Below are 19,168 nucleotides of genomic sequence, written 5' to 3'. Positions count from 1 at the left end.
GTTTACAGATTACTTAACACAACTGCTATTAGGACCATGCTGCATGATGTGTTTATTATTAATAGCGTTATCATTAAACTGTACCAAATCACGTTTTTATTTACAAAGAAGGGAAAACATGTTTTTGCTGACTTTATAACAACAGTATAGATTACCTTCATTGTAAATAAAAAAACCGTGATTTGGTATAATTTAATGATAACGCTATTCATAACGCTATTCATAATAAATTGCTTGATTATAGCAGCAGTTTTTAAGTATTCTGTAAACATTTAGTCTAATAGTTTAAAAGTTCAATGTGGGGCTGTCAGGGGGCTGCACAGACATTACTGTATAGTATAAACCAATGGAATACCGTGTGTGTGTATGTGTGTGTTTAATAGAGAATACATGCATGTCTCCAGTCATATGTGGTTTTTCCCGACCACGTCGCCTTAATTTCTAGCCAAAATTGTAGATATTTACTACCATAGCCCTATGTTTACGCCTATTGATTCACCCCACTGCCACTGTACTTTATGCATCCATGCATCCCTTCCTGTGATGTCATCAGGCAGTGTGTTCCAGGCTTAAGGTTACAAATTGTTCAGACAAGTGATATATAAAAGTCTAAAATATTTTCATAACTACAAATATTGAATTATCTAGGTAGTCTCTGTATCGTCGGCGTCACAGCCGCGGTCTGTTAAATTTCTGTTTCAAGGTGAGTTACAGTCTTTCGTTAATTAAAACCCTCCTTTTCCAAATGCAAATGAACTCCTGATAAATTATGACAATTAACACGGATTTGCTTTTAAATTCCCACGCAAACAAAAGAAATAGTGGCAAGAAGCATTGCTCGTTAAGATATTAACACTATTTCATAAATCAACATAATATCAGAAATCACGTAAGCATGATTATTTAATAACGAAAGAGGCATAACGACCTCTTGAAAATGCCAAAGTCAATGCTACATAACGATCTGTTGATTAACACTGGAGTTTACACACTTTTGAAACTCCTGTCCTCATTATCATGATTGCAGTTCATTATTTGTGTGTGTTGTGTAATTTGAATTGCTCTTGAGCTTACACAGGAGCTTCCCTTCCACTGAAAGAAAGACGAGTGCTGTGAGCCTGGCAGGCAGGAAGCCCTGTGGCTGCAGCGAGGGAATCGGTTTAGTCTGGGATGTGATTGAGCAGGGCCAGCCAAGGATTCACTCATCACACAGTCCATGAAGCAAATTAGAGAACTCACTAAATTATACACCCTGCACCTGGCACTGAGAGAACCTGCACAGCTCAGAGGAGGCCAGGAGCTACACCACAGCACTGCTGAGACCTACAGCACAGCATTACTGAAACTATGAGCTACAGCACAGCATTACTGAAACTATGACCTACACTACAGAATTACTGAAACTATGAGCTACAGCACAACACTGCTGAGACCTACAGCACAGCATTACTGAAACTATGAGCTACATCACAGCACTGCTGAGAACTACAGCACAGCATTACTGAAACTATGAGCTACAGCACAACACTGCTGAGAACTACAGCACAGCATTACTGAAACTATGCGCTACAGCACAGCATTACTGAAACTATGAGCTACACCACAGCATTACTGAAACTATGAGCTACAGCACAGCACTGCTGAGAACTACAGCACAGCATTACTGAAACTATGAGCTACACCACAGCATTACTGAAACTATGAGCTTCAGCACAGCACTGCTGAGAACTACAGCACAGCATTACTGAAACTATGAGCTTCAGCACAGCACTGCTGAGAACTACAGCACAGCATTACTGAAACTATGAGCTACACCACAGCATTACTGAAACTATGAGCTACAGCACAGCATTACTGAAACTATGAGCTACAGCACAGCACTGCTGAGACCTACAGCACAGCATTACTGAAACTATGAGCTACAGCACAGCACTGCTGAGAACTACAGCACAGCATTAATGAAACTATGAGCTACAGCACAGCACTGCTGAGAACTACAGCACAGCATTACTGAAACTATGAGCTACAGCACAGCACTGCTGAGAACTACAGCACAGCATTACTGAAACTATGAGCTACACCACAGCACTGCTGAGAACTACAGCACAGCATTACTGAAACTATGAGCTACAGCACAGCACTGCTGAGACCTACAGCACAGCATTACTAAAACTATGAGCTACAGCACAGCGTTACTGAAACTATGAGCTACAGCACAGCACTGCTGAGAACTACAGCACAGCATTACTGAAACTATGAGCTACACCACAGCATTACTGAAACTATGAGCTACAGCACAGCATTACTGACACTATGAGCTACAGCACAGCGCTGCTGAGACCTACAGCACAGCATTACTGAAACTATGAGCTACAGCACAGCATTACTGAAACTATGAGCTACAGCACAACACTGCTGAGACCTACAGCACAGCATTACTGAAACTATGAGCTACACCACAGCACTGCTGAGACCTACAGCACAGCATTACTGAAACTATGAGCTACACCACAGCACTGCTGAGAACTACAGCACAGCATTACTGAAACTATGAGCTACAGCACAGCACTGCTGAGACCTACAGCACAGCATTACTGAAACTATGAGCTACAGCACAACACTGCTGAGAACTACAGCACAGCATTACTGAAACTATGAGCTACACCACAGCACTGCTGAGACCTACAGCACAGCATTACTGAAACTATGAGCTACAGCACAACACTGCTGAGAACTACAGCACAGCATTACTGAAACTATGAGCTACACCACAGCGCTGCTGAGAACTACAGCACAGCATTACTGAAACTATGAGCTACACCACAGCACTGCTGAGACCTACAGCACAGCATTACTGAAACTATGAGCTACACCACAGCACTGCTGAGACCTACAGCACAGCATTACTGAAACTATGAGCTACAGCACAACACTGCTGAGAACTACAGCACAGCATTACTGAAACTATGAGCTACACCACAGCACTGCTGAGACCTACAGCACAGCATTACTGAAACTATGAGCTACAGCACAGCATTACTGAAACTATGAGCTACACCACAGCACTGCTGAGACCTACAGCACAGCATTACTGAAACTATGAGCTACAGCACAGCATTACTGAAACTATGAGCTACAGCACAGCATTACTGACACTATGAGCTACAGCACAGCATTACTGAAACTATGAGCTACAGCACAGCATTACTGAAACTATGAGCTACAGCACAGCATTACTGAAACTATGAGCTACAGCACAGCATTACTGAAACTATGAGCTACAGCACAGCATTACTGAAACTATGAGCTACACCACAGCATTACACAGCCAGCCTCAGCAAGGAAGAGAAGCCTCCAGTCATATGAGAAGATTAAAGTTCTGAGAGACAGAGACTTCTTGTTGTTTGCACTGAAAACTGTACAGGGAGAACCCTGAGTGTGTGACAGAACCTGGGGTGCAAATGAAGGGTCAGGGACAGGTAACCTGACACACACACAGGCACAGGCACAGACACAGACACACACAGATACAGACACACACACACAGGCACAGACACAGACACACATACAGACACAGACACAGACAGGCACACGCAGAGGCAGAGGCAGAGGCAGACACACACACAGGCACAGACACAGACACACACACAGGCACAGCACATTACCGCTGTGTCCCCTTTCACAGTTTGCTAACCAAGGCTTTATCAGCACTGGTCTCCCAGTCACTCCATTTAGGATCTCTTTGTTAGATTTTGTCTGGAAATGGACCCTGTTCTTTCTCTCCTGCAGAAGAACAAGGGTCGCTTCTCTACTCCCCAGTACAGCTGCAGGTCTGCTGAGGTGAACTTCCTGCAATAAGCAAAGCAGCTGCGCGCTATATTACGCATGAAGGCACGGACAGCGTGTCCCTGTTTTTTGGTCTTCTGCTTGCGTCTCTGACCCGGTGTACAGTACAGCGTGTACGTCTTCACAGCAGCCCTGCATCAGAGCGTTTCCACGGCAACTCCTTTGTGTGCGTCCCAGCTCTCCAGGGGGCATGTGAGCACCTTTCGGCAGCGCTGTGGAGTAAAACCGGGTTGCCTAGCAACAGCTTCCCACTCAGAGGGGAGGGAGGGGTGTATGATGTGAGCGGCTTGGTGACAAAAGCAGAGATAGAGCCTCCATCCACCTGTCACTGCACCACCCAGCACAGTACAGCACAGCACAGGCCGCTCACTGTGTCTCTGTGTGTACCTCCGAGTGTGTCTGTGTCTGTTGTCTCTGTCTTTGTGTAGTGGTTTGTGTTGACTCTTTCTGTATCTGTCTATGTGTCTGTGTGTGCATGTGTCTCTGTGTGTGTGCATGCGTCTCTGTGTGTGTGCATGCGTCTCTGTGTGTGTGCATGTGTCTGTGTGTGTGCATGCGTCTCTGTGTGTGTGCATGCGTCTCTGTGTGTGTGCATTTCTTTTCAATGCTTCTTTTATACAGAGTAGGATTAATTATCAAAAGCTTAGATCTGCCAGTTAATGTATTCTTTGTTCTTTTTTCCCCCCAGAACACCAGTGTGTGTAATGTCCTTGTGCCTGTGGGTGCAGTGTACTGAACGCTCTCCAGCCCCATCAGCCTCTCTCTGCTAGGGTCTGCTCCTCATGATCCAGGCCTGCCTGTCCCTGTGCCAGCAGCTTGCTCTCCGCTACAGTCAGGGGCACCTCAGGGAGAGAGGGAGGAGACAGGACAAAGAGAGGGGGGAAAGGACAAATTGATACAGGTAGAGGGGACAAAGAGATAGGGAGAGAGACTGGGAGAAAGGACAAACAGGGAGAGAGAAGGGGAGAGAGGACAAAGAAAGTGGGAGACAGAGGTCAAAGTGAGACGGAGGGGGAGAGAGACAGGATCTTGCACAGCAACACTCCAGCTGTCTTTGTGCTCATTGACTGTTTCGGAACTTGGTGAGATCATCTATGTATCACTTCCTGCCTGCAGAGGAGGCTGAGCTGCTCCCTGTCCCCTCAGAGGGAGGTCCCTCCAGGGCAGCCTCGAGTCAGGCAGTCTGGGGGCAGTGTGGGGATACAGACAGGATGTAGAGCTGACAAGCCGGCACACTCCAGCAGTGAAGAGTCTGTCAGCCCTGTAATAAAGGTATGAACGATTGTCTTCCACTGTGTGTATTGTGACAGGGCAGAATAGTGTAGGTGGAGTGTGTTTATTATTTGTTTGGTAGGGATGGGGTTAAATCCATCCCTGCTGAATACACGTGTGAAATGTGGCTGGCTCTTAATTGAATAATTGATCATCAGTGAAGACCCAGCCACATGGTATACAAAGGGAACAATCCTTTGGTTGGTGGTGGGAGTTGAGAGGCGTTTATGGACTGTCTTAGTGAAAGCCAATGCCCAGTCTAAGCAGTAGTGTTTTTGTTTAAGCTGTTTATTTTGGCCCCTGTGCCTTGTTTGTTTTTGTACATTGTCTTTGACTAAACCTGCGCTTCAGCAGGTTGACTGCAGCTCTCTGTGTCTGAGCCCTGCTTGTGACCAGCTTTGCCAGTGACGCTACCCTTTCACAGTATAAAAACTCTTCCTTCAGGTGTTACAGAACCCCCTGCAGTGTTCACAAGAAACACATTCTCCACATGACAGGGTTCCACATTAACCACGGCCCCTGGCCCGGGGCTGCTAGAGATCGTAGTTCAGCCGGCAGTCATGAAGCACCACAGGCCCAACTGGGACTGTTTTTTTAACTGTATAAAACCTTTTTTTTTTTTTAAACATAACTCCCCCTCTGATAACGGTGTAATTGAAGTTTCCCGCCGCACGTCGGATTTGTTGTGCAGTCAGAGACTACACCCTGAAGTGCTGCTGGGAAGACTAGTTCCCTTCACGTGGCACTTTTTATACTTTTATAATTCAGTTTTTTTGCAACTAAGCAAATAACTGCACCAATAAGCCAAAAGGAAAGCCATAATGAAATTATCAAGAAAGAAATTATGAAAAGAAAATGAACACGAAAATTTAGAGTGGAGTGGCTTCATTATGACAGTGAAAAAAATGTCATGTTCTGAAAAGCAGCAACAGAAAAGCAGCATTGTTGCAGGGGGAGCATGATCTGGACACACTGCAATCCTCAGTAGAGGTTTTTTGTTCTCCTGGTGAATGTTCCCAAGTAAATGCTGAGAAATGTATTATGGAGTTGATTTATTACCCCTGAAGTGTGATTACTGTGAAAGAGTCATTACTGAGGAGGCTGTGTGGTCCAGTGGTTAAAGAAAAGGGCTTGTAACCAGGAGGTCCCCGGTTCAAATCCCACCTCAGCCACTGACTCATTGTGTGACCCTGAGCAAGTCACTTAACCTCCTTGTGCTCCGTCTTTCAGGTGAGATGTAATTGTAAGTGACTCTGCAGCTAATGCATAGCTGAGAGACAGACAACGCGGGACACAGCAAAGAAACACAACACTGAGATACAGACAAACACGGCACAGCAAAGAAACAGAACGCTGAGAGACAGACAACGCGGGACACAGCAAAGAAACACGACACTGAGAGACAGACAACGCAGGACACAGCAAAGAAACATAAAGTTGAGATACAGACAACGCGGGACACAGCAAAGAAACATAACACTGAGATAGAGACAACACGGGACACAGCAAAGAAACACAACACTGAGATACAGACAATGCGGGACACAGCAAAGAAACAGAATGCTGAGAGACAGACAACGCGGGACACAGCAAAGAAACATAACACTGAGATACAGACAACGCAGGGCACAGCAAAGAAACAGAATGCTGAGAGACAGACAACGCAGGGCACAGCAAAGAAACAGAACGCTGAGATACAGACAACACGGGCACAGCAAAGAAACATAACACTGAGATACAGACAACGCAAGGAACAGCAAAGAAACAGAATGCTGAGATACAGACAACACGGGACACAGCAAAGAAACACAACACTGAGATACAGACAACACGGGCACAGCAAAGAAACATAACACTGAGATACAGACAACGCAGGGCACAGCAAAGAAACAGAACACTGAGATACAGACAACACGGGACACAGCAAAGAAACATAACACTGAGATACAGACAACACGGGACACAGCAAAGAAACACAACACTGAGATACAGACAATGCGGGACACAGCAAAGAAACAGAACGCTGAGATAGAGACAACACGGGACACAGCAAAGAAACACAACACTGAGATACAGACAATGCGGGACACAGCAAATAAACAGAATGCTGAGAGACAGACAACGCGGGACACAGCAAAGAAACAGAACGCTGAGATAGAGACAACACGGGACACAGCAAAGAAACACAACACTGAGATACAGACAATGCGGGACACAGCAAAGAAACAGAATGCTGAGAGACAGACAACGCGGGACACAGCAAAGAAACATAACACTGAGATACAGACAACGCAGGGCACAGCAAAGAAACAGAATGCTGAGAGACAGACAACGCAGGGCACAGCAAAGAAACAGAACGCTGAGATACAGACAACACGGGCACAGCAAAGAAACATAACACTGAGATACAGACAACGCAAGGAACAGCAAAGAAACAGAACGCTGAGATAGAGACAACACGGGACACAGCAAAGAAACACAACACTGAGATACAGACAATGCGGGACACAGCAAAGAAACAGAATGCTGAGAGACAGACAACGCGGGACACAGCAAAGAAACATAACACTGAGATACAGACAACGCAGGGCACAGCAAAGAAACAGAATGCTGAGAGACAGACAACGCAGGGCACAGCAAAGAAACAGAACGCTGAGATACAGACAACACGGGCACAGCAAAGAAACATAACACTGAGATACAGACAACGCAAGGAACAGCAAAGAAACAGAATGCTGAGATACAGACAACACGGGACACAGCAAAGAAACACAACACTGAGATACAGACAACACGGGCACAGCAAAGAAACATAACACTGAGATACAGACAACGCAGGGCACAGCAAAGAAACAGAACACTGAGATACAGACAACACGGGACACAGCAAAGAAACATAACACTGAGATACAGACAACGCAAGGAACAGCAAAGAAACAGAACGCTGAGATACAGACAACACGGGCACAGCAAAGAAACATAACACTGAGATACAGACAACGCAAGGAACAGCAAAGAAACAGAATGCTGAGATACAGACAACACGGGACACAGCAAAGAAACACAACACTGAGATACAGACAACACGGGCACAGCAAAGAAACATAACACTGAGATACAGACAACGCAGGGCACAGCAAAGAAACAGAACACTGAGATACAGACAACACGGGACACAGCAAAGAAACATAACACTGAGATACAGACAACACGGGACACAGCAAAGAAACATAACACTGAGAGACAGACAACGCGGGACAGAGCAAAGAAACAGAACGCTGAGAGACAGACACACGGGCACTGCAAAGAAACAGAACGTTGAGATACAGACAATACGGGACAGAGCAAAGAAACATAACCTGGAGAGACAGACAAAGCAGGACACAGAAAAGAAACATGATGACGTTGTTGTAAACTCAGTGGTGAGAGACAGGCCCCAGTCCGAGACCTAGTTAAACATGTATTTGTACTGCAGTATAGTTTCCCCCTGATCAAACCCTAACCCTTATTATAAGAGTCTGCCACAGTAGATAGTTGGAATTCACTGTGCTTTATTAGGGTTTGCCACACTCACTTGTAATTCATCATGCTTTTACTATGCTTTCCTAGAACAGTAATGTTTGATTGGAAACCCTAGAGAGATGGTTTGTTCAGTAGTGCGTGCTCACAGCGTTCTGTGTTGATTGGCACGAAGCAGCGCGTCCATCTGGAGGGGAGTCGCAGCCAAGCTGAAGAGAGGTGAAGGAATCTGCAGACACAGTAGGGGTCTGAGGACAGGCTGGCTGGCGGGGGGCTAGGCTAGGAGCAACAATCAGGATGGGATCGATATTTTTGCCATGTTAAACAAGGTATTAGTGGTAATTGGTTTGAAGATTTGATCCTGTTTATTAGATTAACTGTGAAATAAAATCATGAGCTTTCAAGACCTAACAAGCCTATTCTTCAGGTGCAGTATTTCTTTAAATGTACACTTACACCTGACCTGCCTCGTGCCAATGAACACAGAGACTGTGAAAGAGACTCCCGAGGTCTGGAAGCTAGCCACTGTTTAATCTCCGTTCATTACTGCACTGCAAAAATATTAATGATAATCATATTAAATCTACAGTCATCTAAAGTTTAATTGGATCAGCACCACAGCTGAAGAGATGTCTTGTTCCTCTCTCTTCCTGTAGACAGCTGTCTATAATGAGATGCTGGGGAGGGGGGTGAAGTGCTATGTAATTAAACTGGACATCCGAAAGTTACAGGAAACAGTGGAAGAGCTTATTTTAAAAAGCTAACAACCAAAAAGCAGACAGAGAAAAAAAAGAGAGTGTGAGAGAGAAAGAGCTACCAGCTTGGGAGACAGCCAAGGATTCAGGATTGCTGTGATCACTTGTAGGCGATAATTGATAGTCCAGCTCTATGGGGGGCACTGGCAGCAGCATGGTCACACTCTGGAATCCAAACTCAGAGGCAGGTGGGGACAGCTACAGAGAGAAGCGATTCGATAGTCTCAGTACAGAGCCACTCAGGAGCACTGCAGACATGAAACAAGGTCAGGGGCAGGGACTAGAAAAGGCAATCTCACTTTCACCTGCGAGCGCTATCTGACTTCAAAACAATGAGAACTCAAACAGTGAAGATCCCTAACACAGCAAAATACGGCTTGAACTGTCAACATGGCCTAACCGTGAATTAACCACATTAATGAATGAGGAATAGTCAGTGGAGAGCACTACGTCAAATACTACAGCCTTAATACTGTATGTACATTATGCATTCAGAGGGTGTGTATGTGGGGAATACTGAAGTGACTGGACCGAGGCCGAGCACCAGGACAATGCAGGTGACTGATTGTGATGTCACCATTTTGAATTGACTTGAATGGAATTCCGAGAGGTGCCTCTGCTTTTTTAAAGCAAGGTTCAAACAAGGTCCGGTTGAGGTCATGAATTGGGTTAATAAAAATACTACTATATTTTAGAGGCTTACTATACTACTACACATTACAATCATTAAGCATGTGGTTTACCATGCTTTCAGTGTCCTTGACCTCCACTTTGCTGTGCTTCTTCCACTGCAGACTGCAGTACACCTTCAAAAAGGAACAAAGGAGGAAGGAGGGAACTGAAGCACCCAGCTCTGGATATCAGAAGGCCATCAAACCTCAGGGAGGCATTTGCATACCTCTCCAGTGTACAAATATCAGCTGTGTGTGTCTGACAGGGAAATGTAGAGCCCAGGGCCTCTTGTGCAGTCATTGCTGTCACTGCAGAGATATTTTTCAGCCACCAGGAATTTTGAAATGAATCAACATGATATTAAATCAAAATAAAACACAGCACATTCTGTGCATCCCAGCTTGACCTCGTCTAGCTTTCTATGTTAGGAGGAGAATCTTACAAATCGATCCTTCGAGCTGGTGAAGAGATCACAAAATTGGTGTGACATGTTTATCAATGGCCAGGCAGCAGCGTGTTGTCTCACCTGCGATCTACGTATGGAATCCAAAGACAAGCTAATAGAGAGTGCATTACAGTAGTCGAGTCCGAATGCATGAATCAGTTTCTCTGCAGCTCACTTCCACTCAGCCAGGCTTGAGAACGCTGCTGCCCCTGACACTGCGTTCCCATGCACCACTCAGCCGGGCTTGAGAACGCGGATGCCCCTGATACTGCGTTTCCATGTTCATTTAGTCGACCCGCATCAGCTGCCAATCCGAGCTGCCCCTGCTATTCCCCAAAGTGAGACGGGTGGAAGTACATCACAACACTGACAAATCAAGTGACGAGCGGGCATAAACATTTAATCCAAGAAAGAGAACACTCTGATTCTGACAGTGAGGAAGTGGTGTTAAAGAGGAGGAAAAGGTCGTGCAGAGCCTCCCCGACAAATCAAATAAACACACTGGAGGCAGAGCCTCCCCGACAAATCAAATAAACACACTGGAGGCAGAGCGTCCCCGCCGAATCAAATAAACACACTGGAGGCAGAGCGTCCCCGCCGAATCAAATAAACACACTGGAGGCAGAGCGTCCCCGCCGAATCAAATAAACACACTGGAGGCAGAGCGTCCCCGCCGAATCAAATAAACACACTGGAGGCAGAGCGTCCCCGCCGAATCAAATAAACACACTGGAGACATAGCGTCCCCGCCGAATCAGAGCGTCCCCGCCGAATCAGAGTGTCCCCGCCGAAGCCTCTCTCACACTCCGCTGTGAGAATGTTATTCACTGAGCTGAAGCCTCTCTCACACTCCGCTGTGAGAATGTTATTCACTGAGCTGAAGCCTCTCTCACACTCCGCTGTGAGAATGTTATTCACTGAGCTGAAGCCTCTCTCACTCTCCGCTGTGAGAATGTTATTCACTGAGCTGAAGCCTCTCTCACACTCCGCTGTGAGAATGTTATTCACTGAGCTGAAGCCTCTCTCACACTCCGCTGTGAGAATGTTATTCACTGAGCTGAAGCCTCTCTCACACTCCGCTGTGAGAATGTTATTCACTGAGCTGAAGCCTCTCTCACACTCCGCTGTGAGAATGTTATTCACTGAGCTGAAGCCTCTCTCACACTCCGCTGTGAGAATGTTATTCACTGAGCTGAAGCCTCTCTCACACTCCGCTGTGAGAATGTTATTCACTGAGCTGAAGCCTCTCTCACACTCCGCTGTGAGAATGTTATTCACTGAGCTGAAGCCTCTTTCACACTCCGCTGTGAGAATGTTATTCACTGAGCTGAAGCCTCTCTCACACTCCGCTGTGAGAATGTTATTCACTGAGCTGAAGCCTCTCTCACACTCCGCTGTGAGAATGTTATTCACTGAGCTGAAGCCTCTCTCACACTCCGCTGTGAGAATGTTATTCACTGAGCTGAAGCCTCTTTCACACTCCGCTGTGAGAATGTTATTCACTGAGCTGAAGCCTCTCTCACTCTCCGCTGTGGACACTGCCACAGTCTCTAGTGTTTTGATGAGCCCTACCATGTCTGCTGGGACCGTCTTTCCTCCATTGTCCTTGTACTCTCTGAATCCTCCAATAATCTGTTTTTTCTGGCAGATGAAATCTCCTGCATAGTGAGATCACCTCACTTTCACCATACAGAATGTCAAGGTCAGCTGAAATAAGTCACTACTATCGGCAGACCTGAAACAACATATCAGTTTAGTTGCCTGAGAATGTATGTGCTTAACTAGTTTGAAACATTATAACGAATTGAAGTACTTGACTGAATGGCCTGAGAAACGATTCAGAACACTGTCAGCACTAGTTTATGAAAACCTTTTTATTTTCTTTATAGTAATTTGTGAATCTAAAACTGAGAATGTAACGCCTGTCTTTTCATAGCAATGCAATTTCCTTGCTGTGTTGGGAATCAGAGACCTTCTATGTGGAAGTCTAGACTTCCTCTTGTAAATAAGGTTGATTCACGCATTTGTCTTTTGGAGTTTTACTTATTTGAAGTGTTATGTAATTTCCTAGTTGGCTACTGAAACAAAAAAAATGTGTAAGAAATGCTTATTTAAACCAAATTGCTTTGATTTAAAATAAGATAAATGTAATTGCTTTAAATGATCCTGTTTTTTTGGTTTATGAGATGTGCTTGGGTGGGGTGGGAGTGGGGGATTCGTGGCGGATGGGCTCTGGGAAATAGTCCATGAAAATGTAAGCCCTGGATAGGACCTAATCTTGGCAATATTGGGGTACACCGCGGCTGGCATCAAAATGTACTGTCAATCCACATTAATGCTGCTGGTGATTCCCAGCCTGGATGATTAATCAGAAGAGGCAAGCACATCTGTGGCAAGAGAACGGACTGCTGTGGTGCAGGGCAGCGGCGCGGAGATCATTAGAACAGACCCTGCTGTCTGATCAAGGAGGCATCTCCCTGACAAATCCACACACTATAGCTGCACTTCCACATGTCTTTCCAGTGATAATGGGGTCATTCCCAATGACAATCCTGTCCAATGATAATGGGGTCATTCCCAATGATAATCCTGTCCAATGATAATGGGGTCATTCCCAGTGATAATCCTGTCCAATGATAATGGGGTCATTCCCAATGACAATCCTGTCCAATGATAATGGGGTCATTCCCAGTGATAATCCTGTCCAATGATAATGGGGTCATTCCCAGTGATAATCCTGTCCAATGATAATGGGGTCATTCCCAATGATAATCCTGTCCAATGATAATGGGGTCATTCCCAATGACAATCCTGTCCAATGATAATGGGGTCATTCCCATTCAGGAGGCCCATGTCAATTCATTAGTCATGTAATATTTTTTTGTAAGAAACCCCTTGAGGCCCTTTTTAAATTGATACTAACATTATTTGTCAAGGTGATGCAAAAGGGCATTTTCACCCCTTCAGACTGGTTCTCCACGTGAGGGGCTGCAGCTCTTCTGTTCTGCATACAGCACCTACCCTGGAGCCCTTTTCTCCACCACAGGTACCATATGGATCATCAATAACAAATGAAGGAAACACCTCCCCGCGATCTGGCCCACTTGAGCTGGAATGCCTGTTATTTCTTATAAAAGTTTACCATATTAAATTTACACAGACATTTTGCAGTTTTCCCCGGCTTTTCCAATGGTCATACTATGCATTTACCACAGTTTACCATATTCTTTAAATATACTTTACCATACGCCTCTGAGATTTACTTGCTGGCCTGTACATGCTTTACCATGCTTTTACTCTGCTTTATCACACTTTGCTATGTTTTTACTATGGAAATCTTTTATAAGGGACAGCAGGCAGCTCTACTTTCTGCGCTTCCCCATGCTTTCACTACACTACAGCTCTTGCTTTGCTTGTATCACAGTACTGCACACTGGAGAATCCCTCGTCTCTCCACTCACTGTTCCACACAGTACTGCACACTGGAGAATCCCTCCTATCTCCACTCACTGTTCCACACAGTACTGCACACTGGAGAATCCCTCATCTCTCCACTCGCTGTTCCACACAGTACTGCACACTGGAGAATCCCTCCTCTCTCCACTCACTGTTCCACACAGTACTGCACACTGGAGAATCCCTCCTCTCTCCACTCGCTGTTCCACACAGTACTGCACACTGGAGAATCCCTCGTCTCTCCACTCGCTGTTCCACACAGTACTGCACACTGGAGAATCCCTCCTCTCTCCACTCGCTGTTCCACACAGTACTGCATACTGGAGAATCCCTCCTCTCTCCACTCGCTGTTCCACACAGTACTGCACACTGGAGAATCCCTCCTCTCTCCACTCGCTGTTCCACACAGTACTGCACACTGGAGAATCCCTCATCTCTCCACTCGCTGTTCCACACAGTACTGCACACTGGAGAATCCCTCGTCTCTCCACTCGCTGTTCCACACAGTACTGCATACTGGAGAATCCCTCGTCTCTCCACTCACTGTTCCACACAGTACTGCACACTGGAGAATCCCTCGCCTCTCCACTCGCTGTTCCACACAGTACTGCACACTGGAGAATCCCTCGTCTCTCCACTCGCTGTTCCACACAGTACTGCATACTGGAGAATCCCTCGTCTCTCCACTCACTGTTCCACACAGTACTGCACACTGGAGAATCCCTCGCCTCTCCACTCGCTGTTCCACACAGTACTGCACACTGGAGAATCCCTCGTCTCTCCACTCGCTGTTCCACACAGTACTGCATACTGGAGAATCCCTCCTCTCTCCACTCACTGTTCCACACAGTACTGCACACTGGAGAATCCCTCGTCTCTCCACTCACTGTTCCACACAGTACTGCACACTGGAGAATCCCTCGTCTCTCCACTCGCTGTTCCACACAGTACTGCACACTGGAGAATCCCTCCTCTCCACTCGCTGTTCCGCAGAACCCCTACAGTCTTCTCTCCACCACAAGCCTTGATAACAGTGTACCAGCCCTGACCCTCTGCCAGATCTGAATATTTGTGAGGCACACCATGATAATATGTTCTTAATGAACAGTCCGAGTTCTGATTCTGAAACGTGTGTGCAGTACATTGCATGCTTTACATACAGAAGAGAATGGATCAGAGTCATGCCTCTGGTCCTGAACATGGGGTTGCAACTTTCAAATACCACGTGAACCAAAAACAGAGATTGTTAATTTCATCCTCCGGACAAACACGAGGGTTTAATAATACTGACAGTTTGATTGTTTTTCTTTTGTAATGATCCCTCAGTGCACTACAGTCCCTACACTCCCAATGCAATGATCCCTCAGTGCACTACAGTCCCTACACTCCCAATGCAATGATCCCTCAGTGCACTACAGTCCCTACACTCCCAATGCAATGATCCCTCAGTGCACTACAGTCCCTACACTCCCAATACAATGATCCCTCAGTGTACAGTCCCTACACTCCCAATGCAATGATCCCTCAGTGTACAGTCCCTACACTCCCAATGCAACAATCCCTCAGTGCACTACAGTCCCTACACTCCCAATGCAATGATCCCTCAGTGCATTATAGTCCCTACACTCCCAATGCATTGATCCCTCAGTGCATTATAGACCCTACACTCCCAAAGCAAATGATCCGTGATTTGTAACTTCTTCCAAAATAATTATACACAGAATATAAAATATCATGTTGGTTTTTTTTTTTAACTGGAAGATGAATGCACAAGGATAGGGCAAATATAAAACATACCTGCCACACGTAGCACACAGACTTATACCCACTTCCACTGCCAGCCGGCCCAAAAGTCGTGTGTTTGTGCTCCTGTGTGAACCCTAGCACTGGAGCAGACTGCATGCTGCACGGCTGTGAGAGTCGTGGGTTTGTGCCCCTGTGTGAGCCCTAGCACTGGAGCAGACTGCATGCTGCACAGCTGTGAGAGTCGTGTGTTTGTGCTCCTGTGTGAGCCCTAGCACTGGAGCAGACTGCATGCTGCACAGCTGTGAGAGTCGTGGGTTTGTGCTCCTGTGTGAGCCCTACCACTGGAGTACACTGTATGCTGCACGGCTGTGAGAGTCGTGGGTTTGTGCTCCTGTGTGAGCCCTACCACTGGAGTACACTGTATGCTGCACGGCTGTGAGAGTCGTGGGTTTACGCTCCTGTGTGAACCCTAGCACTGGAGCAGACTGCATGCTGCACGGCTGTGAGAGTCGTGGGTTTGTGCCCCTGTGTGAGCCCTAGCACTGGAGCAGACTGCATGCTGCACGGCTGTGAGAGTCGTGGGTTTGTGCTCCTGTGTGAGCCCTACCACTGGAGTACACTGTATGCTGCATGGCTGTGAGAGTCGTGGGTTTACGCTCCTGTGTGAGCCCTAGCACTGGAGCAGACTGCATGCTGCACGGCTGTGAGAGTCGTGGGTTTGTGCCCCTGTGTGAGCCGTAGCACTGGAGCAGACTGCATGCTGCACAGCTGTGTGAGTCGTGGGTTTGTGCCCCCGTGTGAGCCCCAGCACTGGAGCAGACTGCATGCTGCACGGCTGTGAGAGTCGTGGGTTTGTGCCCCCGTGTGAGCCCCAGCACTGGAGCAGACTGCATGCTGCACGGCTGTGAGAGTCGTGGGTTTGTGCCCTTGTGTGAGCCCCAGCACTGGAGCAGACTGCATGCTGCACGGCTGTGAAATCCATTCCAAAAACAATGGTCTTATATCCAAGTCTAGAGAACAACTACACAGGAATACATGAAGGAAAGCGCTTCCAGAGCAACTGGAATGGTTAGCTAGTTCCACAAGCATATCAATTCAGATCACAATTTTACGCAATTTGGGCAGATTTTTTTAATTACTAAGCAGAAAGCTTTTCATTGAAAAAAAAGGGTTCCTTAAATATAAAAAAGCCTGGAGAATCAGCCCCATTGCATGTGATGGGAAATCAAGCCATTGACTACCATATACTGAGACGTGCACTGTTATTATCATTAGAATGCAACAGAAACACTGCTGTATAAACATATGTTTTTATTTGAATTAGTAAAGACTATTTCAGACAAGCCTGCATATGATGCCTCATTGCTGCTTTCTCGTTTCTGTATTTCAGTCATTATTCTGGGTCCTTTAACCAGCCAGAATCCCCCTGACCGCGCATGACGTTCTGCCCACGCACGCACGCACGGTGACCCGCAGTAGCTGCTTGTTCCTCACGCCTGCTCAGTAGAGTTCAACAGCGGGCGGTGAACGCTGACACAACTGCTCTCTTTACAGTGTTTAACGGAACATACATTATGTGCAGGTGACCTAATAGCCTGCTCTACACTATAACTAGCCATACAACACGCTATTAAAATAAAGCATGATACTATATATTCAAACCCAGGCTATCTAGATCACAGAGGCAGTGCGCCTCCGATCTACTACTGACTGTACAGAACAAAGCAGCTACAGAACCCAACTGGTCTGGAAAACAACCACTCGCAGACGAGGCTACCCAAGCGAATACGCGTCCCAGCGACTGCACTACGGTCTATCAGAGCCCGGCCCTGCACACACACAGGGATTGACCCGGGACTGACCGTGCACAGCGTCATTACAATATTATAACATTACCACACCCCCATGTGCAAATTCAAAGAGCAGTTCCACTAGCGGACTGCACAATAAGAGAACACAGGCACTTTGCCTAAGTAAGTTGTATGACAAGGGCTTTCTGCGAACGCGCAAGTAGCCGCTTAAAAAAACTATTAAATGCCAAATAAATCACATTACACGCCAATATCAGCCCCTTCATTATTTCTGTGTGTTGCTCTTTTTATTCAGCTGTCTGTATTTTTGACACTCCCGAATCGTCTCTGATTTGGGCAAGAGGTGAGCGAGGTGCGCTTTCTATCTGCGTATCTTACTCCAAGAAATAATACCAGCAGCGTTTGCGATGGCTGTTACAGGACCAATACGAATACTAATAGTAATACTAACACTAACATGCATGCACCGCTTCTCCGGGTTCATTGTGATTATGCAGGCGGCACTTTTTTATTTTTGTTTTGGGGGAGATAAAAAAAAAAAAAACAATAAAGAAGCCGGGAAGCAAGGCATTGTGAGCCGGTACTATACTGTATACTGTAGTGAGCAAAGCTGCCGAGCCTCGACTCGATGGGTATTATTGTTCGTTAAAACATGACGGCACACTGTATATTAGCGAAATAACTACTGGCACCCAAAACGTGTGATGTGTAAAATACACAAAGAAAGAGAATGACAGCGAAATTCTGCACAGCTAGGCAATAACCATACCGTACATCGTAATAATAATAATAATAATAATAATAATAATAATAATAATAATAATATTTGGTGTCGTGGTGATAACTCTCCATGTCTACATTTGGGACACTGTTAGCCAAGCTGTCTCTTTTATTTCTTTTGCATTTTTTTTCCAAAGTCCACCGTATCTCATTTAATAAAGAAAAATGCCGTGACACGCTAAGAACATGCTTGCCAGACTGAGACACTTCCAAACACACCGACCGTGATGCACAAACTCCGTGTGCAGTAATTCACAACCGCGCGGTTATCTTACTGCTCAGATCCACAGCAGCGTTATGATATTATAATTCCGTGTGCAGTAATTCACAACCGCGCGGTTATCTTACTGCTCAGATCCACAGCAGAGTTATGATATTAATAATATTAATAATTCCGTGACATCCCCCGGGTCCTTACCTGGCACAAGCTATCCTGCGGCTGCAGACATTTATTCCACAGTGCAACGCAGGCGGCCCGGGGCTGGCATCTCCCCTGTATGCGATGTTTTTTTGCGGATCCGTGCAGCTGTACAAGAGAAAGGTTTGGAGAGGAAATGGGTTTTCCTCGTCTTGTCAAACTACTCTGCAATCACACTTCAGCTGATCATCACAACAAAAACACCGTCTCTAGCTACGCAAACAGCCCGCGCCGCGCCGCCCACCACGAGACGCCCTGGGCCACGCCCCCACTCCGCCTCCCATTGGCCGCCTTGCCTCATTGGCATATACTTAATATTTATGATGGAACTGCATTCTGGTGAGGATATTGGTTTAGGGAGCGTTCTGTCTGTTCTCCGACCACTCCCCAGCCCCTGAGATAGCAGCGACCAGGTGACGTCATGGAACATTCCGAAGATTCCGAGCCG

General features: G+C 46.3%; 1 protein-coding gene across 2 annotated transcripts in view; it reads right to left on the bottom strand.

Annotated features, from left to right (window-relative positions):
* LOC117962752 (transcription factor HIVEP3-like) overlaps positions 1 to 18,943 on the bottom strand; it is a 148,613-nt gene extending 129,670 nt beyond the window's left edge. For both annotated transcript variants that reach the window (XM_058999467.1, XM_058999466.1), the window contains exon 1: positions 18,721 to 18,943. The gene's annotated coding sequence lies outside the window, so the exon portion shown is untranslated. The remainder of the gene's footprint in view (positions 1 to 18,720) is intronic.
* Between the last annotated feature and the right edge of the window lie 225 nt (positions 18,944 to 19,168).

This window comes from Acipenser ruthenus, chromosome 25, assembly GCF_902713425.1.
Source record: "Acipenser ruthenus chromosome 25, fAciRut3.2 maternal haplotype, whole genome shotgun sequence".
Taxonomy (NCBI): domain Eukaryota; kingdom Metazoa; phylum Chordata; class Actinopteri; order Acipenseriformes; family Acipenseridae; genus Acipenser; species Acipenser ruthenus.
The sequence above is the reverse complement of the archived record's forward strand: the minus strand, read 5'-3'. Positions and strand labels throughout refer to the sequence as shown.